The 26,514-nt window shown below is 37.4% G+C and overlaps 1 protein-coding gene across 1 annotated transcript in view; it reads left to right on the top strand.

The window, feature by feature from the left end:
- The window catches only part of PTPRN2 (protein tyrosine phosphatase, receptor type N2), a 1,506,109-nt gene that overhangs the window by 748,176 nt on the left and 731,419 nt on the right, over positions 1-26,514 (top strand). The gene's annotated exons all lie outside the window — the stretch shown is intronic.

Here is a 26,514-nt window from a genome sequence, read left to right as displayed (position 1 = left end):
CCTGTGAAGGCATCTAGTCAAATTGAACAGAACTGAAATTGATATATTTGGAATTTCCTTTTTGATTCTAATGTTATTTTGAGGTACAAATAGCACACCAATCAGCTCTAACATTCTTCCTTTCTGCATAAATGCACTATGTTATAGATTACATCTAAATCTATATATGTGTATGATGTATATTCAAAATTTCGTATGCCAGGTTACCTGTGATGGCAGCCAGGTGGATCAGTGGATAGAGTGCTGGACCTGGAATCAGGAAGACCTGAGTTTGAATCCAGTCTCAGACACATACTAGCTATGTGATCCTGGGGAAGTCCCTTAGCCACTGTCTACCTTAGTTTCCTCATTTGTAAAATGAAGATAATAATAACATCTAACTCCTAGAGTTGCTGTGAAGGTCTGAGGCATTTAATGTAGTGCTTAGCACTATGCCTTAGGCACCTTCTCCCTCCCCCACTATCTTTGTTGTAGCACAAATAGCTGGTGCCTGTTGTTCTCCACCCCCAATCCTGAAACAATACTGTTCCTGCAAATCTTGCTGCCCTCCTCTCCTAACATCAGGCTGAGCACAAAACTTGACTTCCACATCTTGCATTTTCAGCACTTAGCATTTATTTGGTGACTTGTTGGATTCATTTGCTAACTCTTCAGCAGGTGATAAAGCCCATCATTATGTATTTGTCCCTTCATCTTTGATCTTGGTGTAATCTAGTCAAGCCTTTTCCAATATGAGCCTCTTACATTTGGCTGTTTTGATGGTCATTTTCTTCCCTGGCTTCCCACTCTTCTATTTCATTCACAAAGATGTGCCACACTGCATCACAAGTAATGGACCTTCCCAATTAGAAGACAACTTTTCATGGTTTTTTTTTTCATCTATTAAGATGGATTATGGGCCAGATGATTACATCTCTGAAGTTCTCCCTTTTGGGCTTCTCCAGCATCATCACGAGTGTCTAAGAGGAGAACCTCACCTTGATGTGTTAGAAAATTCTCTGTGCTTTTCAGACTTTTTACATATGTCCAGAGAACCATTGTCTGGGTACATCCCTAAGGCCTCTTCCTCACTTTGATAATTTAACTTTTCCTCCTAGCTTTGAAGCGTAGACCATATAAGTGGAATGTACTAACAGTATAAGAGTGTGAGGAGGAAAATGTTAGCCTTTTATTGTAATAATTGCCCTTTTCCCATTCCCTTCCCCCCCCAAAATGTTTTTTTTTTATAAGATGCGTAAAAGTTACTAAATATGTGATTTAGGACACGTAGAATAACTTCCAGATATAGTCATAGGATCAAAAAAGGAAACTTAGATGTCATCTAGTTCAATGCCTTCATTATACTAATGAGGAAGTTAAAACCAAGAGATATAAAATGACTGATAAGGGGAAGGGAATAACTTTTTACATAGTCCCTTCTCTCTGCTAGACACTCTGCTAAGACCTTTTATAGATGTCTCATTTGATCTTGATTAGAATCTTGTGAGGCACTTGTGAGGTACTATTATTCCCATTTTACAGTTGAGGAAACTGAGACAATCAGAGATTAAGTGACTATTCCAGGATCACAAAGATAGTGTCTGAGGCTGAATTTGAACTCAGGTCTTCATGATTCCGGATCCAATGCTGTATCTACTGTGCCACATGGCTGCCTGTGAAGCTTACCGTGATAATAACTAGCAGAACCAGTTTCTGAATTCAGTTCCTTTGACTCGAAATCTTTCCACCTGAGAATATGGAGACTATTACTATATGTTGGAATTCTCTTGAAACTATTATAGACCAGGAAAGAAGCTTATGGTCATTGACAATAAACTGTTATTTTTTTAGCATAGGGATTTCTGAGTGATTCCTGAAGTGGTAGATAAAATGCTACACTTGAAGGGAGACCTGAATTCAAATTTCTTCTTCAACATGTAGTTACTATGTACCCTATGGCATTTAATCTCTTAGGACTCCAGTTTTCTTTTTTTTTGTTTAAGTTTATTTTTTTTTTATTTTTTGATACATTTATTTATTTTTAGTTTTCAACATTTACTTTCACAAGATTTTGAGTTCGAAATTTTCACCCCATCTCGCCCCTCCCCCCACCCCAAGAGGGCATGCATTCTAAATATCCCTTCCCCTAGTCTGCCTTCCCTTCTATCTCTCCCCCTCTTCTCTTATCCCCTTCCCCTTCAATTTTCCTGTAGGGCAGGATGGATTTCTGTACCCCATTTCCTGTATTTCTCATTTCCCAGTGGCATGTGAAAACATTTTTTTAAACATGTGTTTTTAAAACTTTGGGTTCCAAATTTTCTCCCTTCCCCCTTCCCCACCCACCCTCATTGAAAATACAAGCAACTCAATATAGGTTATACATGTGCAGTTATACAAAACACTTCCATAGCAGACACGCTGTGAAAAACTAACTCTATTTCCCTTAATCCTATCCTGCCCCACCATTTATTCTATTCTTTCTTTTCATCCTGTCCCTCCTCAGAATTATTTGCTTCTGATTATTCCCTTTCCCAGTCTGCCCTCCTCTCTATCATCCCCCTACTCTTTTGTCCCCTTCCCCCTCTAGTTTCTTGTAGGGTAAGACAGATTTCCATACCCAATTGAGTGTGTATGTTATTCTCTCCTTAAGTCAAATCCTAGGAGAATAAGATTCACTCATTCCCTCTCACCTTCCTGTTTCCCCTCCACTGTAAAGACTTTTCTTTTCTGTTTTTTTTGTGAGATAATTTACCCCGTTCTACCTCTCCCTTTCTCTTTCTCCTAGTATAATCCTCTCTCACCCTTTAATTTTATTCTCCAGATATGACCCCTTCATCTTCAACTCACCCTGTGTCCTCTATCTATTTCTCTATCTCTATCTATATCTATCTACATATCTATATATATATCTATATATAGAGATATATCTATATATATATAGATAGATAGATAGATTATATATATTTAATTTTTTCCCTCCAACTACCCTAATACTCACAAAGGTCTCATGAGTTACAAATATCATCTTTCCATGCAGGAATATAAACAGTTCACCCTTAATAAGTCTGTTATGATTTCTCTTTCCTGTTTACCTCTTCATGTTCCACTTGAGTCTTGTATTTGAAAGTCAAATTTTCTATTCAACTCCGGTCTTTTCATCAGGAATGCTTGAAAGTCTTCTATGTCACTGAATGACCATTTTTTCCCCTGAAGGATTATACTCAGTCTTACTGGGTAGGTGATTCTTGGTTGTAATCCTATCTCCTTTGCCCTCTGGAATATTATATTCCATGCCCTGTGGTCCCTTAATGTAGAAGCTGCTAAATCCTGTGTTATCCTGATTGTGTTTCCACAATACCTGAATTGTTTCTTTCTGGCTGCTTGTAATATTTTTTCCTTGACCTGGGAACTCTGGAATTTGGCTACAATATTCCTAGAAGTTTTCCTTTGGGGATCTCTTTCAGTAGGAGATCGGTGGATTCTTTCAATTTCTATTTTGCCCTCTGGTTCTAGAATATCAGGGCAGTTTTCCTTGAAAGATGATGTCTAGGCTCTTTTTTTTGATTATGGCTTTCAGATAGTCCAATAATTTTAAATTCTCTCTCCTGGATCTATTTTCCAGGTCAGTTGTTTTTCCAAATAGATATTTCACATTGTTTTCTAATTTTTCATTCTTTTGGATGTGTTTTACAGTGTCTTGATTTCTCATAAAGTCACTAGCTTCCAATTGCTCTATTCTAATTTTTAAGGAAGTATTTTCTTCAGTAATCTTTTGGACTTCCTTTTCCATTTGTCCAGTTTTGCTTTTTAGGCCATTCTTCTCATTGGCTTTTTGGACCTCTTTTGCCATTTGGGTTAGGCTATTTTTTAAGGTGTTATTTTCTTCAGTATTTTTTTTGGATCTCCTTTAGCAAGCTGTTGACTTGTTTTTCATGATTTTCTTGCATCACTCTCATTTCTCTTCCCAGCTTTTCCTCTACTTCCTCTAACTTGCTTCTCAAAATCACTTTTGAGTTCTTCCAAGGCTTGGGACTGATTCACATTTTTCTTGGAGGCTTTGGATGTAGGAGCTTTGACTTTGTTTTCTTCTTCTGGTTGTATGTTTTGATCTTCTTTGTCACCAAAGTAAGGTAATATAGTCTGACTCTTTTTGCGCTGTTTACTCATGATCACAGTCAATTACTTGAGTTTTAAACTCTTTGTTAAGGTAAAAGTCTGCTTCTAATGTGGAGAATGTACTGTCCCAAGCTTCAGGGGTTTGTACAGCTGTTTTCAGAGATACTTCTAGGGACCTGTAAATTTTCAATTCTTACAAGGTGGTATGATAAGGGGTGGGCTGTTTCCTCTCCATAGCCACAACAAGCTCCACCAGGCCAGTACTCCTCCTCAACCCAGGACCACCCCTCAGAACTGTGACCCAGATCCAAGTACAGGCAAAGCAAGAGATTCCTGCCTCAGCACTGGCAGAGAGATCCCTGAAATCCCCCTCTGATCAGCCACTGGATTCCCCCTCAGTCTATGGGCCGGGAGCTCAGGAGGCAGATGCTTGCCCCAGAGGCCATGCTTGGGACCTGCAGCTGAGACCTAACTCCTTCTCTCACAGACTTTTCCCACTGACCTTCTAAGTTGTCTTTGGCGCTCATGGGCTGAGAAGTCTGGAAACCGCCACAGCTTCCCCCGATTCAGTCCTCTGAGGCCTGCTCCAGGGTCACTGTGGCCTGTGTGCCCACGCCAAACTGTGCTCCTTCCCCCACCACACATGATATTCCTTTCAGATCAACCATCCAGGTTGTCTTGGGCTGGAAATTTGTTTTACTCTGTCTTTTTGTGGGTTCTGCTGCTTTAGAATTTGTTTAGAGTCATGTTTTACAGGTATTTGGAGGGGTTTGGGGGAAAGCTCAAGCAAGTCACTGCTTTCACTCTGCCATCTTGGCTCCACCCCTCCAGGACTCCAGTTTTCTTATCTATGAAATGGGCATAGCAATAGCATCCCAGAGGCTGCTTGTAACTCTCCTGTAGCTGTAAGGAGGCATCTTACCTGCACTGCAAATTCACTCTTCATGGAGTGGAGACAATTGCTTAAAAAACAAAAGTAAAAATTATTCACTTGTCCCTAACATCTTAAGACATGTGGGATTCTTCATATGTAGGCATTTTATGCAACCTTTAGGTACCTGACTTAAGGCTGATAAAAATTGGTGGAACCTTTCAAAGTTTTTCAACACTCTTGACTAGGATGCATCATTTTGTTAAGTAGATGCACAAATGATAACATCCTCAGGGCTAAAGCATTGCCTATTTTTTGAGAGAAATAACTGAAACACAAATAGGAAAAAGCTATTGAGTCACAATTTTGTCCACATATGCAAGACATGAAAAATTGACCCAGACTGAAATAAACATTCATTAGACATTCCAGACACTTGAACCAAAAAACTGGGGGAGAAAACACGTGACAAGAAGCAAAGAAAGCTGAAGGGAGAAGAGGGGAGATTATTTGAATTTGAATTGGATATGAAAGAGCCACCATAATGGAACACAGAATTCTGCGTGAATGAAGTTCTGGTCTCAATGAATAGTGTGGTTATTTATTGTTACAACTGTGTGTATTGGGGGGAGCTTGACAAGTGAAGAGGAATTCTAAATGGGCAATTTAAAAAAAATCGATTACTTTTGTGATTCTGACTAGTCTGAATTCTATGCTGATTATTCCTTCGGAAAGGATGGTACATTTTGTTCTTTATTGGACTGAACTGATTGATTATAGGTTTCAAAAGGGGAGTGCATGAAAAGCAAACCAGCCTTTACTTTGTACTTTATCAAAAGGAATGTACACAGTCTCCAGACTGAGAAGTCAGCAGTCTTTGAAAGCATTGGGGTGGTTATGAGCAGAAAGTTCTTCCTGATAAGAAAATGCCATTTTGAGGTGCTGTACCTAGTCCTTTCCTTTCCTTTTCCTCAATCCTCTTATTGATTAAAAATAAAGGAAAAAATGAAAACTACAAATCTAAAATATCAAGCTTTTGAAATATGGAGAAATCCAACCTTAGGGTTTGCCTCAAATGACGTGAACTCGCTTGCCACATTTTTCTGCAGAGGGAGGCAGTGAAGCCTGAACACATGTCATGCAGGGAGATTGGTTGAAATGTTCCATTTTTGCTTGATTTAATAACATGTCTGTAGTATCTACCCTAGGTGACAAGATGTGGCCCTGGCCACTGAAAAACTTGCAGTCCACTTCTGGCCACAACCTGTTATCGTTTGTGGGGGGAGTAGGATTTTTCTGTCTTCAAGATGAAATTCAGGAATCTAATTTCATTCAGAGTTTAATACATTCCCTTCCACATACTTCCAAGTCAACCAGTCTTGCTTGCAGTTAGAGAGGAAAAAAGACACATTAGATCAGAAAATCTAGGACTTATAGAATATAATTACAATTAGTAGAGCACTTAGAGGAGGAGTTCTTAACCTAAGGTCCATGAACTTAAAAAAAAACTTCAGTAACTGTATTTCAATATAATTAATTTTTAATCTTATGTATTTTATCTTTTGTACATTTAAAAATGTTCTTCTGATGAGTGATCCATGGACTTCACTAAACTTCCAAAGGGGTTCAGGATACATACCAGAAACCAAAATAAAATGAAGGATCCCTACCCTAAACATGACCCAAGTAGGTTACAGATAAAGAGAATGAAGATAAGATGAAGTGATGTGTCTGAGATCAAACAGTTAATTGATGGGAAGTCTGGGATTCTATCCCCAACCTCCTTACTCCCAAACTAGTGCTTTACAAAACAACAACAACAATTATTATACACTACTTCCCTCTTCCTTTTCATGAAAATGTATTGATATTTTGGCCTTCTAAATAATCCATAAATATTGCTATGTCTATAACAGAGTACAAGTTGAATAAAAATGTAAAATGAGCAATTAACAAGAGAAAGGACTTGGGATACAAAGATACCAATGTAATTGTCCCTGCCCTCAAGGAGCTTACTTACTGTTCTGTAATATAACAAGTATACAAATAAGGTAGAGACTAGTCCTGTGGTTTCTTAAATGTAGGGAACCATGGATGAAGAAGCTCCCTCTGCTAATACAAATCAACATCTTCTCTGCAACTTTTTCTTAGAGATTTGCCTAGAGTACAGAGAGCTTAAGTGATATGCTTGGGGTCTCATGGCCAACGTGGAAAATATATACAAGGTAATTTGGGGGGGGGCGCTGTTTGCAGCTTGAGGGAACAGGAAATGTATCATATAGGGGGTGGTTTTGAATCAACAAGGTTCAAAGCCCACAGGCTAAAATAATGTTGGCATATCAGTACCAAAGTATAGAATACAATCACTGGAGAATTTAAATTCCTAACTTCACCTGGTGGTATCTTTTCTTTTAGTTGATGGGTTACAGGTCCTTGACCTCTCTATTTCTGCAGATAACTGTGAGAGCAATGTAAAGACGTACTTATAAACAATCAGGTCTAGCCTACCAACTCCACCTCTTCCCTGTATCTCTATGCTCTTAAGAAATTAAGGCCCTTCTTAAAGTTTGTATTTAATGCTTTCTTGATTAGATGTCTTACTTGCTAGATTGTGCTATTCCTTCTTTGCTCCTCCTGTGCCATCATAGTGATCATGTGACAAGAAAGCTGTTTGCTATTAAGATGAGAGAGTGAGCATCCATTCTGGCCCAGAGGTGAGATGTCTGCCTGAGGTGTTGCTATATGGCTAATACGTATTAAAACATTAATAAGAAATGAGGGGGAAGTTTCGCATGCCAAAGAGCAGCAGATGCCTAATGGCTACAGTTTCATAGATGTTTTAGATCAGTAACAAGAAAAGGTAGATAGATACACCCCATTACTTCTTCCTAAACAACCAGGTAATTACTTTTGGCATTTTGACAAGTGTTTGCTGGAGTGAAGGTCAAAGCTGTCAGCATATAAGATCTATGCTAATCTGCTCAGCTGGAGAAGATTCAGGTAGCCAATGTTTTTGTAATTAGAAGTTGTGAAAGCCAGTTTTCATCATGGCTTTACACTGAGCATAAATGAGCCAATAATATAAAGTAATTTCATTTGTCATAGTTTACAGGGTTACCTGTGTAGAGATGCATGAACAGCTTGCCCTGGGAGATTAGGGAATTATGGGTAAATTAAATGTTATGGTAGATATGGAAGCAGTAGTATTCAAACTGATGCTCTTTCATGTGACTAGATATACAAAAGGCAAAATCTACATTTGAAGCCTAATTCATGAAAGATGTTAGGATTTATTGTGCTTGGAAATAAATGAAATCATGCAACTCATAGGATCAAAGCTGAAAGGGACTTCAGAGGTCATCTTGTTCAACCCCTTCCTGTTATAGATGAGGAAATTAAGGGTAGGAGACTTTCTCAAGGTGACCTAGGTATCAAGTAATAGATTCACTATTTGAACCCAGTTCTTCTAACTCCAAATCTAGGCTTATTGCTACTATACCACATGGGAAGATGCATGTAGAAGTGGAAAGAAAATCAGAAGCCACGTCATCCAGCCTTCTGCTTTTACTGATAAGAAACCTATGCATCAGGAAAACCAAGTGGCTTGCTCAAAGTCACACACACAAAAGCACATGTCAAAGGGAAGATGGAATACAACCCTTTCCCACCTTTATAAAAAGGTATTCTAGACATGCTGTGGCCAGAAAGTATTTCTTCTCCTACTGACTAACTTTATGATGATGAAGCTCTTAGTGGTCATTGGTTTATAGACTGTGTCCATCACAGACCTTTATCTGAAACTTTCCCTTCCAAAACTCGTACTTCATTAGCACAGCCTCTAAACCAGGGGTTCCTAATCTAGGAACTGTGAACTGGTTGTTGGTGGTTTTTTTAAAAAATTTTCTTGACAACTATTTCAGTATTGATTTCTCTGGTAATCCCAGGTTGTTGTTGTTGTTGTTCAATGTCATTCTGAGAAGGAAATCATTGGCTTGACCAGCTTATTGACCAAGGGCTCCATGATACAAAAAGGTTGAGAACTCCTGGCTTGAGAGCCCTAGGTCTACCTGAGGCCATGATGAAAGAATGGAGAAGGACTTTTTTTGTATCACCCTCTTCAGTGTTGTAAAAGGGTAATTGTGATAGAGAAGCCATCTAAAGAGGAGGTACCATAATAGGCAAAAAGAAGTGATTATGCCATATTGCAATGCTATGACTAAAAGTGGTTATTTTTCAAGAGTTGGTCTGAGCCAGGGCCTAAGAAAAATGTGGAGCTGTAACTCTCAGGGGAATTCTTGTAGACAGTACTCTGTGTCTTGGCCTATTTGCTGAGTGTACTTTATGGACATAGTTTAGTATTCTTTATAGGGGTTGTTTTTGCTCAGCACCAGTTTTTTCTCTTCATCGCTGTTTCAGCACTTGGGGGCATGTTGTCAGGCCAGAGATTTATGTGAGTATATTACCATTTAGCATCAATGGCAAAGGCATAGCTGAAAGCCTTTTTGTTGGTCACTGATTATGCCCAGTAGTTGTCAAGTGAAATGTTTATGCTTAAGAGTTCAAATTAAAATTATTTTTATTTCGTGATGAAAATTTGACTAGACATTACACTGACATTAAGATACTTAGGTTACTGCTTTAATACTAGGAAAGCTGCCTCCTGTTTTCATTTGCTATTTCCTATTCTATTATGATCTGTTGAAAATCTAGTCTTTTGGAAAAGGATGATAATTATAACTCGGTAATCATTTATTTTAATTCTTAATTTATTCTAATTTGTATATAAGTGATCCCTCCATTTGCTTTAATTTTCTTAAAAGGCAAGTGGAAGTGCTTTTAGATCTAAATAGAGGGTAGCCCCTGGAAAAATCAATTCTACAGCATTCAATGCAGCTTTATTTGCCTTACCTTAAAATAAACAAGGCTCTATCAGGAAAGCAAAATCCAACTGGTAAGACACAAAGAGGAGGAGATGAAGAGAGGCTAACTCAGCTTTGTAGTAACATTTCCCCACACTGATCGACCCCTTCTTCCAGCTTTTACTCTACCTATCACTCAGCTGTAAGAATACCAGTGTTTGTGTAAAGCAAATATCCTCTAAGTTCTCCCACAAATATAAATTTCCATGGCAACCCAATAAAAGGATAACAGAATGGAAAAGCAGAGTTTACTTAATTTCAATAGGCTTTCTGATTTATTCACGTTAGACTTTGAATGAGAAGCCCATGTCTCCTGGCCATCAGGCCAGAAAGGGAAAAGATTGTCCTACCTGCTGGATCAGCATTGGATTGTTCTACTTCTCTTCTATCATTGAGCTTGGAGTGTGGGAATGTAGTAGAGATGACCAAAGCATTCTTTCTATAAAGCAGCTGCATCCAACCCCTTGACAGGTTGAGCCTTAAATTTATGTAAGGGAAGGTGAGCAGGGTATTTCCTCAATGGACAAGCCAATCAGTGCACAGATTTGAATTAAGCAGTACAAGAAGTGACTTATATAGTACTACAATTATAAAGTGAGATTTATTTAAGACATATAAATAAGACATAATAAGACATAAAAAAATGAGCATAGATTACCAGTCTTGAATGAAGGGCAAGGAGTCTCCACTGAAAACTCCAGACCAGTGACCCAAATAGCCATGTATCACACTGGACTCTAGACTTCAGTTTACTAGAAGCTTGTTGTTGCTCTGTTGCTTTTCAATCATGTCCAACACTTCATTACTTCTCTTAGGGTTTTCTTGGCAAAGATACTGCAATGGTTTGGCACCTCCTTCTCCTGCTTATTTTATGAAGAGGAAACTGAGGCCAACAGGGTTAAGTGCCTTGCCCAGAGTAAAATTAGTAAGTGTCTGAGGCTGGATTTTAATTCAGGAAAAGAAGTTTTCCTGACTAGGCAGATACTGTATCCACTGTACCACCTAGCTACTGGAAACAGTGAATCTCATAGATAAAAAATCAGGAATTTGCCTGGTAAGCAGGACTACTCCTTCAAATGCAATGATTTAAAGATCTCATATCAAGTGAAAGGTGTTTATACACCTTAGGGAAGGGGTGGGGAACCTGCAGCCTGGGGGCCACATGTGGCCCTCTAGGTCCTCAAGTATGACCCTTTGACTGAATCCAAACTTCACAGAACAAGTCCTTTTATTAATTTATTATATAATCCCCTTAATATATGATCCCTTTCATAAAAAGGATTTGTTCTGTGAAGTTTGGATTCAGTCAAAAGGTCATACCTGAGGACCTAGAAGGCCACATGTGGCCCCCAGGCTGCAGGTTCCCCATGTCTGCCTTAGGGCCTAGGCAACATAGCTAGATGCTTCTTTTTTTTTTTCTATGGATGCTAGTTACTGCAAGGTGAAAGAAAATATATACCCTGGCCTTGTGGCTTCCTCACTCTTTTATCACTCCCTAGTTATGTTCTCATCCCAGACATCCATAAGAAATGGGTAGGGGAGGTCAGGATTACAGGGTAAAATGGTACATGCCCTCCTTATGTCTGTTGGGAAAGCCAAAGGCTGAGAAAAGTGAATACCTGCAAAAGGAAACAAGTAGAAAAGTTGAATTTAAGACAGGAATGCATAACTGTTAAATAGAAGGTAAATAGAATGAGTACAGGATTTGTACCTTTTCACACAACAGAGCGCTGGACTTGTGTTTAAATCTCACTTCAGTTATTACTAGTTATGTGTCCCTGGGCAAACTATTTAACCTCTCTGAACCTCAGTTTCCTCATTTATAAAAATTGAGACAATATCAGTACCTACATCACAGAGTTGTTGTAGAGATTTATGTAATGTAAACATTAAAGGGCTAAAAAGATGTCATGTCATCATCATTGTTGTTGTCATTTTCATCTTCATGGTTAATAATCACAGGTGACTGATATAGGTACTCTCTGCAAAGGGTACACAGCTGTTGAAGTGGTGTGAGTCAATGTCTTTGAAAAGGTCCAGCAGTCACAAAGCATCTCCTTTACCAGTCTTTCACAGTGCCTGCAATTCCCACCATTATTTTTTAGTCATGAAGACATTTTGAATATCTAATTTGGAAAGGCAATTAAATTAAAGCTTTAGCAGATATTAGCACCTAACAACAGAGTAGATTGTCAGATTATTTTTGTTGTCACCTAGGAAAGAATTTTGTGGGAGCTGGTTACTGGATAAGCGAATTTTGTCTGGGGTGGGGGCAGGGTAGGGTTGAGTTTTATTTGAAAAAGAAGTCCAGGTAGTGGAGGTCCTGGAAGAATGAAGAAGTAAACATGGCTTGCCAGGGCTCTTTCTCAAAATAGGGTTTTTGAGAGAAATTGAGCAATCCGAGAAAAGAGATGCAAAGAGGGCAGGATCTTTCAGTATGAAAAGGCTGCTGGGATGAAAGGGTGAAATCATCTTTCAGGATCCTTCATAGAGTTTAAGCAGAATGAATTTCAGGGGATCCATAATCTTGAATGAAAAAAAGAGGGAAGACAGCCACATAAAAGGGATCTGAAAAGGGAGAGAAGGAAAGGTGAAAAAGCGGAGATAGGTCAGCTCTGCTGCCTGGAGACCTCTTTGTCCTGAGCCTCCTCCTTAAGTTGTAGGTTCTGAAAAGAACCAGTCAATCAGAAGATGAGGCCTCAGGCATGAAGGGTACTTCCAGTGTGAGAAGTAGTCCAGGGTAGAGGAAGCTTCCAGGGTTCTGTGGCATGGTAGAGAAAATCCTGTGGAAGTGAGTCAGCAGTATAGCCTGATTAAGAACAAAGACCTAGGATAAAATCAAATTTATATGTAGTACCTGGGGCATCCCTGCTTCCATATAGTCCTACAGGAAAGGTTACAGGCACTTTCTGGGGAATAGATCCCACTCAAAACCATAACTTACAACCTCCCACCAATGTTTTCACATTTTTTGGCCAGCTGAGAGACCTAATAATTAAAAAGACATAGACTTGAATTGCATAGAAAATCAAGCGACAAGAAATCCTTTCATGTACTCATGATGTATACTCTCCCATCGATTACTACACTATCAGTGAAGGATAATGCAGAGAAAACACACATTTCCAAGGGAAATCCAAGGTTCCAATGGAGATCACATACATGGGAAATACATGTGGCCTGGGAACATGCATGAAGAAGCACCAGAGACCATGTAATTGGATCACACACATGAACACAATATATTTAACAAGTATATATGGAGAATTCCTACTTCTCCAGATGTAGGATTGCTAATATTCTCAGTTGATACCATCACACTTCTCCTTGTTGCTCTTCTGGGCATCATCACCCCCCTTTGGGCATCATCTCCACCCTTTATTATGGACATAGCATCATCCCTACTGGACACGGTAGCACTGCTTCACTGGTTCCCAGGTCTCTGCTGACTGTTGTTCTGTTGCTTTTGTGGCTGCTACTTCTCTATGTCACCAGTTTCTGGATTTCATATCTTCATGACCATTTGCTCACCATCTCAGTTCTGATCTTGTGGGTTTCAGTGATGTGAATGGCACCCCCTGACAAGGGCAGACTGACAGCTATTTAAATGCCTAGTTTCTGGGGCTGTGAGCCACCACACTTAGCTATGCATTACTTAAATAATTTTTGTTCCACCAAAAAACCTTGTGAGGTAGATTAGTCTAACTACTATTATATTACAGATGAGGAAACTGAGACCCAGGGAGCTTAAGTGACTTGTGAAAGTCATATACCTGTAGAAAGAAAATGTCAGAGTTAGGATTTAAACCCAAGTCCTTTTACCCAGAACTGATACTCTTTCTACTGTCCCATATTTTTATCCCATTGCAGATTAGGAAATTGGGACACAATAGGGAGAAGTGACTTGTCCAGAGAAATAGCAAGCTAGTAGATGACAGAAACAGGATTCAAACCAAGGCTTTTTGATTCAAATTCTAGAATTCTTTTCAGTGCACCACAGCTCCTTCTTGATGTTTTTACTTTTGCTTTTCCCATGGAAGAAAAGCATTTATTAAGTTTCTCAGCTATTAGGCATTATGCAATTACTTAAATGGGTATCATATGACTAAATTTGTGATATGACTTAACAGGATCTATAGTGTGTTTAGGAGGATGTGATTAGGAACTAATCAATATTTGGAATGCTGCTTTGATTTGATTACACTGAAAGGATGACTTGGATTGGAATCTTCGGCTCTTCAGAATTAATTGTTTCTTGTTTATCCAAGTGACAGAACTCAAGATTCATAGACACACTGAATTGTATGGAGACTTTAAAAACCATCTAGTCTCAAAAAGACTGAGGAAATTTTCCCATGGAAAATCTATAAAGAAACAAGTGCCAGTGGCCTTGTGCCAAAAGCACTATGCTAGGGAAGGCAGTGTGGCCTAATGCAATGAACACTGGCTCAGGTGTACAGAGGACTGGTATTCAAATTCTGCTTGTGATGCTTACTATCCGAGTGACCCTAGACAAATCATTTTATCTCCCTGGACCTCAGTTTCTGCTTCTTCGAAATGAGAATGTTGGACTATGTGGCCTCTGAGGTGCTTTCCAGCTTGAAGTCTCTGATACTCTGATGCTCATCTTTCCAGGTCGTAAAGAGTACAAAAATATCCACCTGTCCCCCTCCCCCACCCTGGTAAATGCTTCAGTTGGCTGATATATGACAAAAATCCATCCTCTCCTGTTTTCAATCTCCTTCCTCTTCTTCAGTTCTAAGTAGAGATGGAGCCCATGATTTTTCAGAGTCATGGAGTTCATCAAACCAATACATATTTATAGAGCCTTCTTTTAGGGGTCAACAGTCTCAATTTCTCGAAAGTTGCTTCTTTTTCTACCTTTTAAAAAACTCTCTTTCATAAATTCTCCAAGCTCCCCACATTCCCTTTTAAATTGTTATGTGATCTGTTTTCTCATGTTAAAGGAGAGTTTTGATTGTAAGAATGAAATTACATTGCTTGGAGAGAATGATTGACCAATCATACTGTTAAATTCATAAGAGCCTCAAGTATATTTCATATCATCCACTGAAAGTATGAAAACACAGATCATCTTGTGAGAGTGAAAGGTTGAATAGGATATCATCTCTCAATGGACCTTCTTCCATATAAATATTAAATGTACTCATTAATGACAAGTTGGTGGTTCGTATTATGCAAGGCAAGACCCTAAAGTTGGTGAAGATCACTCGAAGGAAACATCAGCATACAGAGTTAACACATCATCAAGCAGGCAGAGAAGGAAGGAAAGGATTCTGTGTTGATACTTTAACACTGATTAAAGGTGGATTGTACAATTATACCTTTTAAATTTAAAGACAGTTTGCACTCTATCAACACCTTCCTTGTCTCATTACAATTGCAAAATATGAAAAGGCAAACTCAGTCGGAAAAATCCTTAGTAAATGCAATTAAAGAATTTTCCTCAGTAGTAAGAAATATAAAATATAGCATCCCCGAGCTTGAAGACTACCACTCATAAAATTGACATCCTCGGACTAGCCCCTAGAGTAGCCCTAAGTGCCCTGCTCTCTTCCCTGAAAACATCTACCTCTTCTCCTTTATATGAGACCCAGCTGACTGGCCCAGCCAATGATCTTTCTTCTGAGGCCCTATTGAAGTTGCTATCTATACTGTGTGTTTTGGAGATTAGTATGTGCTAACTTGTTTTGTTATTTATTTTCAAATGGATATGGACTATTTTCTCAACTGACTGTAAGCTCCTCAAGGCCAAGGACTTTGTTATGTATCTCTTGGCATGGTTGGTAGTCTGATGAACTTGAGTCAGGAATACCCAGATTCAAATTTCACCTCAACACTTGCTAGCTGTGTAATCCTGGACAAGTCCCAATCTTTTTCAGTCTTAGTTTATATTGCATCTACCTGTTCTGTGGATCAAATGAGATAATAGATGTAAAACACTTTCAGAACCTTAACATTTTCTACATATTATTATTCTCCATATTCCTCCATAATTGTTATTGTTGTTTCACCAGTACATTGACTTGCATATATGAGATAGTGCATATCTGTCTTTTTTGATGGTATTGATCTAGGAATAAGAAACTAAGAATTTGAAAGCTATTTGTTTTCCCATTTTCATGGGAATGATTTATTGAAAAATAATTGGCTGAGGTATCTTGGTCCATATTTATAAGAGGAACCATGAACATGCCTAGGCACAGTTTATGTGAAAGTACTTTTTTACACCCAATTCCACCTGACTCCAAAAGAAAGTTTAAAAATACATAAATGCATATAAATATATAGATGAATATGTACCTGTTATGGTTAGGAATGGAGATTACTAATATGAATGGATAATATGGACACAATTCTGCATGGGAAATGTGGCATATTTTTGCTCAAACTCTAATTTCAGTTTTTACCTGTGGCATTCTGTCTTTCACTATAAGCTTGAGGAATTATGAGGGGACAAAATGAGATTGTAATGATTTGTGTGGAAATGGATGGAAAACCTTTTGCAAAAATGTTTTCTGCTTGGATGGCAGCACTAGTGACCTGCTAAGGGAATCAGTTAGGGCAAATAAGCTTCTTGTTAAGGAATTGGTAATTACTTCAATGTGTCACAGAAGATTTGTTTAGGATGCCATAAATACAAACTTGTTTTGTCAGTTTCTCAAGTATAAATTTACATTCCAAACTTAAGTTTCTTGTGAGCCATTCATTTTGTTATTTGTTTGTTTGGGGGAGGGCAAAGAGCAGAAAAGTTATTTTCTGAAGACAACATATGAGTTGTTTCGATTAATGGAACATTTGAAAAAAATTATAATGCCAGTTATGAGTGAAATGCATATGTGTCAAGTGTTGTATGTGTTTTCTCTTTTAGCCTTGAAATAACCCAGTAAGATGGGTACTAGAGGCATTATTGTTCCCATATTTTTGGGAGAAGAAACTAAGACTCAGGGGGTTGATGTAACTTGTCCATGGGACCCAATTGGTAATTATTAGAGGTAGGTTTGGAACCCAGTTTTCCCTGACTTTAAGTCCAGTACCCTATGTCCTATGTATTACTACCTTGCTTATCATTCAAAGCTTTCTCTGTGAGAATTATTCTCTTTGTTTATAAAGCATGTTATTTAGTTGTGTCTCCATGATGTATTATAAAGTGTCTTACTAGAGGTCAGAACCATAAATAGAGATCTCGTATAAGCCAAAATATTCATGGCTACCCTTTTTTATGGAGGCAAGTTCTGTAACTGAAAACTACTTAGATGGCATTTTGTTGGGGAATGGTAAGCCAATTGGAGTACATGAATAGAATGGGATAACTGTGCTATAATAAATCATGAATAGGAAGACTTCAGAGAAAAGTAAATAGAAACAGAAAACTATAAGATTCCTCACTGACATTTATTAACTGTGTATCCATGAACAACTTACTTTCTCTTTCTGAGTTTCATATTCCTAATCTGTGAAATAGGAATATAATAATATTCATATATCTATCTCACAAGTGGTTTATGAGGAGTGTGCTTTGTAAACCTTAAAGTACTATATAAATGTGAGATTATTAGAGCATAAGAGCATAGATGGAGAGTTGGAAAGAAGCTTGGAAGTCATCTAATCCAGAGGTTTCAAACACACAGCCTATGGACAGTAATACTGCCCAAGTGCTCTGGAAACAAACTGAAATATAATTGGAAAATATTTAATAGTTTTTTAAAAGTACAATACAACATAGATTGTAATAATATGTGGTTTTGTAAGTCAGTTTGTGGCCCATAAGGATTCTTATATTCTATTTAGTGCCCCCATTTCCATTTGCTTTTGACTCCACTGATCTAATCCAGTACTTCCATTTTACTTGAGAGAAAACTGAGGTTTCCATAGAGTAAATGAAATATTCAAGGTCAAATAGATAGCAACAGGTAGTAGAGGGAAGATTTGAACTAAGGTCCCCTGACTCCAAATTCAGCATTTTTTTTCATCCTATTGCTTCCATTTAACATCATTTTCCCAAATTTAATATCAAAATACTCAACAGTCCACAAGGAGTGGTGGAAATAAAATGAGGGAGCATTGTTATGTAATTCTGGAAACTGAAAATTTTTTGAGCTAGATGGAAATACAAAAATCATATATTTTAGCCCCGTCATAGATCAAGAAATATAAGTTCAACAGGTTAGCTGGACTGCTAGAGTTTTATATTGTCTAGAAAACTTTCTTTCAAGTTAATTTCTCTTTTCTTCCTTGGAAATATTTGGAAAAACCAAAGGATCAACTAATTCCTTTTTTTTAAAGACTTGGCTACTTCTAATACTCTAAGGCAATTTCCATTTGTGCGTGTGATTTCTCAGATTTTTAATACAGCCAAAGTTATTTTATCTGAAATTAAATCCACAATTTATTACTTTTTGGAGGTCCTTGTGGATTGTGACTTTATTATTCCAAAAAATGAGTGGTTTAAAGAGCTTTTAATTCTCAATTCAATGTAAAGTATTCATTTATCATTCATTCATTTAGAAACCATCGACATTACACTAATCAAAAAGGTTTCCCCCACCAGTTGGAAATGGGGGTGTCAGGCACTTCAATACAACCACCATGATCAGCATTTCAAATAAATGGTTCTCTTTCTCAAAAGCATATTAGCTTTTGAATTTTTCCCTTGTACATGGAATATCTCTAGAAGAGAGTCTTTTACAAGGCACTTGGGAAAGCATCACCACTCTTTCTCTTGCCATTTAAAAATGTCTTTCAATACAATATAATACAATAAACATTTCTTAAGTGCCTACTATGAATAGAAAGACTTAAAAGGACATGGTCCCTGTCCTCAAGGAACTTTTCTTCTGGTAAAACATTCTGAAAAATGAACCCTTTCAAGTGCATTGTTAAATGCCACCACGAACAGAATTAGAAAGATATTTTGTTTCTATGAATCAAGTAAAAGAAAGGACATTGCATGTATCTGTGATCCTGCTTTAATTCTGTACTAGCCCAGAGTAAAATTGTGGAGTAGTTGAATATTGGCTTGATATTCAATTTCTCCCTCAATCTCCTTCTCCCCAAAACAGCTGGTTGTCTTGCTCTGTCCTCCAGTTACCACAGGGCCCCAACTTCAGCAGCCTAATTGAATATGATCTCTCTGAGATTCCCCCTTATTTTCAACCTTTGCAGCTCTCCTTTTCCCTCAAACTTTGTTGTGTTTTTCTAGGGTCGTTTGCTAAGCTTTGCATACTAGAAGCTAGCTATGTTCATACTAACATATTAATAGAAGGATTCTAGCATGCTCCCTTTTCCTCCCCTATGAGGTAACAGCAGTGCATTTTATTAGTGGCCTTCTGGAATGTGCATTTTGTTCATGCTCTGACCGTTTGTTCTCTCAATCAAAGAAATCACTCCAGTGGCAGGAGTTTCCCACAGAGTAGGAAGAGAGGACATCTCCTGGGAGGTTGAAAGAAATATTTTGCAGTGGGAAGGAACTTAGTGGTGCATCTCAGGTTGCACTTCAAAGGTGGCTGCCTAGTCTGTCTATGAATAGGGCTGGGGCTGCTTCTATATCTTCTCTTGTCAGAATCAGAGACACAACCTAACTAGAGAGAAGTTTTCAATGTGGTTATCCTTTCCATATTGAAGTTGATATTTTGTCAACTGCAATATTGTACAGGCTGTGGCATTAATCCTCACTTGGAAAGGACAATGGGTGAATAATCATTGATTTTACCTTATTCTACTCTCTCCTGACCAAGGAAAGGAATTAAGATTCATTCATGTGACCTTTTTTATCAAGCAGAACCAAGACAAAAAAAAAAAGAAAACAAAAACAGTATCATTAGACTTCCATGGCGCTGGTCTGATCAGGAGAGCAGGAAAGAAATACCCTCTGAGCCCAAAGGCCCAGAAAGTGGAGGCAGCTTACTTAACACATCACTCACATAACTAGGCCATTCATTTTGCCACCACCAGACCACTGTGTGAATTTGGAGAAATCTGCTGCTTTGTTCAGCACAGCCTCCTGGCATTTTTCCATGAAGCTTTGGAAGAAATTCTTCATTTATGCTGCCCATTCTCATTGGGGAAAATAGACAACCTAAAATAAATATCTGGGCTGTGAAGCAGATAACTCAAAAAAAAGGATGTCAAGCTCCCTAAAGTTACTTCCTAGGTAGCAGATACTGTGGTGAGTGGGGTGGGGAAAAACATGAGACTGAGAAGGAAGTAACTACCTCGGTGACTTTAGGTGAGTCTCCCTGGATCTCAATTCCCTTTACTATAAAATGAGACAGTTAAGTGGCACAATAGATAGAATGCTGGGCTTGGGGTTAGACAGACACAGACAGATAAGTCTGTGTGACATGGAGCAAGTCCCTTAAGTTCTGTAAGCCTCAGTGCCTATATGTAATATTAAGATAATAGTGCCTACCTCATAGGGTTGTCATGTGGACTGAGTCATTTTTTTTTTCTTATACGATCAGTACATATATTGGAACAAATAGCCAGATCTTTTTTTAAGTGGATATCAAAGTTAAACTTACCAAGATAATATCCATAAGGTGGTTTGTATACTTTAAAAGGATATGTAAATATTAGTCATTATTATTATTATTATTATTATCAAACATAACAAAATGAGCAGATTGAGCTAAAAGATCTCTAAGTACCTTTCCAGTTTTAACCATTATTTCAATCTACAGCTGGATTCATATTGTAAGAGTAACTGAACTACAAATAATGCCTTTGTAATATTGCTTCTCCACCTCTACTTCCTTTCCATTCAATTTAGTACAAAACCAATGTTAGAAAGCATTTTTTCCTTCCTTCTTGTTCCAGCTTTGTCATCAAATCCCCCAAATTTACCTGTTAGCTAAACCTTACCTCTGAAAACTTTTCCTGAAGAATTCTCTGATTTCTGTCAGGTTTGGACTGTGTTGTCTTCACATTTCCCCACCTAAGTGGTCAAGCTGTGGAAAACTTGGTAAGGGTCTACGGTAGGGACCATCTATAGAATGGCTCTGGTGTTGGCAGCCTAATCTGGTCCAGATGGGGCAATATGAAGCCAGAATGTATCATTTAGTAAGGTAATAGAGAAGCAAGAGTGGATCATTCCAAGAAAAAACATGTTATGAGTAAGTAGCATTAGATATTAAGCAAACAAGGGTCAGAGGCAGGAGTCATGACTGGAATGCTTCTCAGAAGAAATGACTAGCAGAGAGGCAATGACAGAAGCCAAGTAGCAAATATGATAGCATGGTTCAAGATAAATAAAGGATTCAGGAAAATGGCTGTCCAAGAGTGTTTTACACATCTCATTCAATGCATTTTATATGAGCATTTGATGATAATCCTGCCCATGGTTTCTCTGAATAAGCTTCAGCACTGAACAGCTCCCAGCCACAGGTAGTATTTTTCCTGTTAAACAACTGCTTGAGGGAAGTGGGGAAGAAGGAACACAGGTGAGTTTGAAAGAACTTTCCCATAACAGCCCCAGCCAGTATAATTATACTGTTCTAGATGTCAATATTCTTAGACCTGCAGGGGTATTGAATTATCTTAACAGACAGCTCGAATGGAAACTTTTTAAATATGTTTTCAAAGTTGAGTTTGAATTTAATAGGAGGTAGACTGTGAGTTGGTGCATGTGGGTGTATGTGCCCACATGTGCCTGCACACATATGCATATGCATGTATATGTGATTATCATTTTCAGGCAAACACTGTAAAATTAACCTCGTACTTTTTAAAAATTCAAATCATATAGGAAAATTTGTGCTTGGTTTAGTGGACTGGGACTTCATAGCCTCAAGCTAGTATGCATGGACATTTGTATTGTTGGTGTTAAATTGAGATGTCTTTTATTAATGGACTAATGGCAGAAGAGACTCTAGAAATATAGGCCACAAGAAACTGTATTGAATAAAATTGCCTGTGAATGGACTTGTTCCTTGCCTTGTGGTGACACTTTAAAATTAATGGCACCTGTGCAAAGTAATCAACTTTGAAATCTCTCCTGAAGTTTTCCCTGAGTATATATTGGGAATGACCTTTTAAATATTTTTGAGGACTAGGAGGTGAAATTTCATATGCACTTAACAATAAAACCATCCCCCCAAATTATGAATTAATATATTTTGTTGGACTTGGAGACAATATACACATGTTCATTCATGATCTAATTTATAGGTCAAATCATGATAGAATATTCTTTGAGGGGGTGGTCAATTTTTTTTTACTAGAACATCACTTTAAATGGATATTTCTACAAAATTTTGAAACCCATAATAATTCAGATCCCCAAATCTTTCCTTAACTAGTTGTATCCTATTGATCAAGTTGTTTAATCTCCTGTGGCTTGAATTATCTTCTCTGTAAAATGAAGTATGAAAGTAAATGAATGTTAAGGAAACTTAGAGCTCAAACAATCAGTGTTAAATATATCATTAAGACTACCTTTTCTTAACTCTCTTTTCCCATATATAGACCATATATCCTACAACCTCACAGTCTGGTTTGGAGCAAACCTGTAATTTGGAATTTTGCAAGAATTTGTGTTTTTCACTTTCATCAAATTTTGAAGTACAGTATTTAGTTGCTTAAAAAAAGCAATGAAAGCTAGCATTTATACAGCACTTCAAGGTTCTCTCATTTGATCCTGACAACAGTCCTGGGAGGTAGATGCTATTATTATTATTATTCTCATTTCATAGATAAGGAAACTGGGGCTCACAGAGATTGAGTCCTTGCTCAAGGTCATATATCTAGTGAGTGTCTGAGACAGGATCCAAACACAGATATTTCTAACTCCAAGTCCAGTGATTTGTGCCACCTAGCTGTCCCCAGTAAACTACTCCAATTATTAAACTTGATATGTCCATATTTTTAATGACTTTCACAATATTAATACTAGAAATAATAGTTGGAATGTTTGTAGAGCTTTAAATTTTTTAAAGGGTTTCAAATACATTCTCTCATTAGATATTCATAATAACCCTAGAAGGTACTATAGACAGTATTATCCCCATTTTACAAATGAATAAATGGATAAACAGATTGGTTAAGTCACTTGCTTAGAGTAATGCAATGCAAGTGTCAGAATTGAGTTTAATTAACTAACTTGACTAACACTAAATCCAGTACTCTTTCGATACCATACTGACACTTACTTTGTTTCAATGAATTGACTTTCTCATTTTCCTCACCCCAAATTTTGTTTTTTAAGTCTTATGTTAGCCATCTTGAATGTTTATGGCAATCTTTGTTTATTAAATCATGAGAATTAAATCATTAGTTGTGACAACAAAATTCCCAGTATCATCTACAAATATAGGCTTTATAGTAATGATAAATAAGTGCCATAGATTTAAAAATGGCAATAATTGGTCCCTGTAGCTTCTTCTGCATGAAAAATTATGCTTTACTTTGTTCTGGAGGATAAAACTAAGACCTATGGGTGAACAACACAGGGCAGCAGTTTTTACTCATTATAAAGGAAAGAACTTGCTTTCAAAAATAGCATCTAAAAATGAAGTAGTCAACCTAAAGTATTACTGAGTTCTTCATCACTGCAGGCCTTCAAATGGAGGTCTGTTGTTATAGAAGGGCTTCATAATTCCAAAATTATGAATTCTGAGTTCTCCTTCAGTTTTGATATTCTATGGTACTAAATCAACCACAGAAATCTTCTTTGGAAGCATACCTTTTAGGCAGCATTTTAAAAAATATATCTCATGGGTTTACCAGCTATTAATTCTTCAGCTGTTACACTAGTAGTCAATTGTCTCTTCTTCATGGTCACTGAAGTTGAAGAGAATTTACGTGAGTATTCTGCTTCACTGTAGAGCTTTCACCTGTGAATCACTCTGAGAGCCCAAAGTATGAAATAGCAACACATTTTGACAGTAGATAGCCAACCTGAGCAACTTTCTAGTGACAGACTCATATTGCAGACCATTGTTGTCCAAACAATATGGGAATCCTGCAATTTGTTTGATCTCTGGATTGAATTTATCTGACTACTTGTTTTTTAGTGTTCTTGGATCATTTATGCACATCCGCAATCACAAGGGTGGCAATAAATGTTATTGATGCAGAGGAGTTTGGCTACTTGTTTGTTTTCATCCCTTTAATCCTCACTATGTTGCAATAGATCATTCTAGTCAAGTGTTCCTTGGATCTGATACTCATTCTGACCTTTACTCACATATGTATGATAAGGTGGCATTGGAAAAAAAGCATGCCTGTTTAGTTTCTGTTAAAGACATTATTAGAACAGTAGATTAAAATCATATTGCTTTGCCTCAAATAATAAAGGTCACTTTGGCCTACTGAGAAGTTTGGTTATAGGATATTTTAAGAATAAATGTAATTTAAAATAAATATATATGTACCTACAATGATGTGCTGACAAGATAAAGGAAGGAGCAAGCTAATAGTAATAACTATAACCACTATTTGCATAACACTTGTAATGTGGCTGGATTTGAACTCAGGTATTTCTAACCCAAGACCCAATGATCTATTCAGTATACTACCTAGATATAGAAAGATATATTTATATATGTACATTTGTGCATGTGTGTGTACATATGTAAGACTTTTGTCAAATACCTTAATAGGTATTTATGCATCTTTTGTTTAAATACAATAATGCCTATGAAATCTTGCTTTTAAATAGGTCAATATAGCCATTGTTTACAAAGTTCATTTGCTTAACAAAATGCCTTCTCCAGTCCCATTCCCTGCTGCTAACATATAACCCCACTGGTTTCTGAACTATAGAAAACTCCAAATTAACAAAATCAACAGGCATTTGTTATGCATCTAATATATACTACAGGCATTGTAGTAAGGCCTGAAATGAATGAATGAATTCCAACTTATCCTGACCCTTATGCTGAGATGCCATTTTCCCCTTTGCTGATTGCTTCTTTTTATTTTTTTGGCTAGGCAATGGGGTTAAGTGACTTGCCCAGGGTCACACAACTAGTAAGTGTTATGTGTCTGAGGCCGGATTTGAACTCAGGTCCTCCTGACTCCAGGGCCGGTGCTCTATCCACTGTGCCACCTACCTGCCCCTGCAGATTGCTTCTAATGTACTTCCTTGACATTCCCTGAATCTGTTAAGTGAAGCAACATTTTTTGAAAGGATCATATCCTAATATCTTTTGGTCTGGTGCCTTTTGCTGTTAAGAATGGAATTCTGCTTACGAGCAGATTTCTTGTACATGTTATTAAACCAGGCTACAGAAGCCTTGTTGATGAAAGCACACTATATTTGTATAGCTATTTGGTCACAGAGTCTTTTCTGTTTGGACATGACCTTGTAGATTGTGAAAAAAAAAAGAGCAGATGATACTGACTCATTTTGCCTTGTTTCATTTCTTCCTGGTGGGATCAACTACTTCTCTTTCCTTTATACATTCTGATCTCTTGCTTACCCATGATTCTCTGCTGAATATTGTGCAAACTCAGTTAAAGACATATGGTCTTGTGCTTTAGGAATTTACTATCTATTGCCCTTCTTTAGCACATAATACTTAACTTTAAGAAATTTAACTTGAAGGAATACACTTTTAATGGATGTCCTAGTCGATAGGACTCAGTGGTGAGATATGACTACCAAAAAGTGAATGCAGTCTTAAGCTGCATCAACAGAAGTTTTGTGTTCAGAATGAGAGAGATGATAGTTCTCCTTCCTTACTCAATAGTCTGGGCCTCTTATTCTTGCTAGTCATGATGAGAAGGTGGGGTCTTTGGTCACCATTAGCCTACATTGTTTCATTATAATAAAAATAATACCTTATATTTTTATAGAGCTTTAGACTTCCTCTCCTCTATTGTAATAAGCAATGAGTATATGGATAAAGAATAAAGGGTGCAAATGAGAGAAATCTTTTGTACTGAATTATTCATACTAGAGAGTTTTATTGTAATGATATTTTTAAAATGCACACACACTTTGTTCTTTGTACCAGTAAATAAGAGTTAGATATCTTTTTGGTATAGTGATTTTCTTGCTGTAATTATATTTGTTGAAGTGGGATTTGATTTGGGTTTTTTTGAGTGTGGTAGAAATACTGCAATTATGAATGCTCTTTGATGGTGATTTTGTACAAATTGGAAGGAAAAAATCTAAAATCCATTCCTGGATTAAAGGAATTTAAGGAATCATTAACAGGCATATTCTTTTTTTGTTCCTAGATTTATAAGATAAGGAGTGATCGTACTTCTCCAGTTTAGAGTGTCTGAGTGGGTATTGGTGATGGATTCAGAGAGGTCTCCAATCTTAAGAAATAATTTCATAGAGCTCTAATGGAAGCCAGAATAGTTTGTCTGTGCTGAATATTCTAGAAGTTCTCATGGTAGCTGAGAAAATAAGGGAATTGACATGGAATTTTTCATTACAAAAGTTCTAAGGGTATTTATTAATTAATTAATTAAGAAAACCATGATTGGTCTCATTCTCCATCTTTGTTCCAGTTTTCAGAATTAAGTTTCTTTGCCCCCAAAACCGGGCCATAGTGAGGTAAACTTTAGTTTTTGTGGCCATCATTTATTTTTCTCACCCCAGGATCATATAAAACTGTGACCTTGCTATCTCAGTGTCAGGGGACAAGAGTAATG

This window comes from Vombatus ursinus, unplaced genomic scaffold (genome assembly GCF_900497805.2).
Source record: "Vombatus ursinus unplaced genomic scaffold, bare-nosed wombat genome assembly UNPS02014852.1, whole genome shotgun sequence".
NCBI lineage: Eukaryota > Metazoa > Chordata > Mammalia > Diprotodontia > Vombatidae > Vombatus > Vombatus ursinus.
The sequence above is the reverse complement of the archived record's forward strand: the minus strand, read 5'-3'. Positions and strand labels throughout refer to the sequence as shown.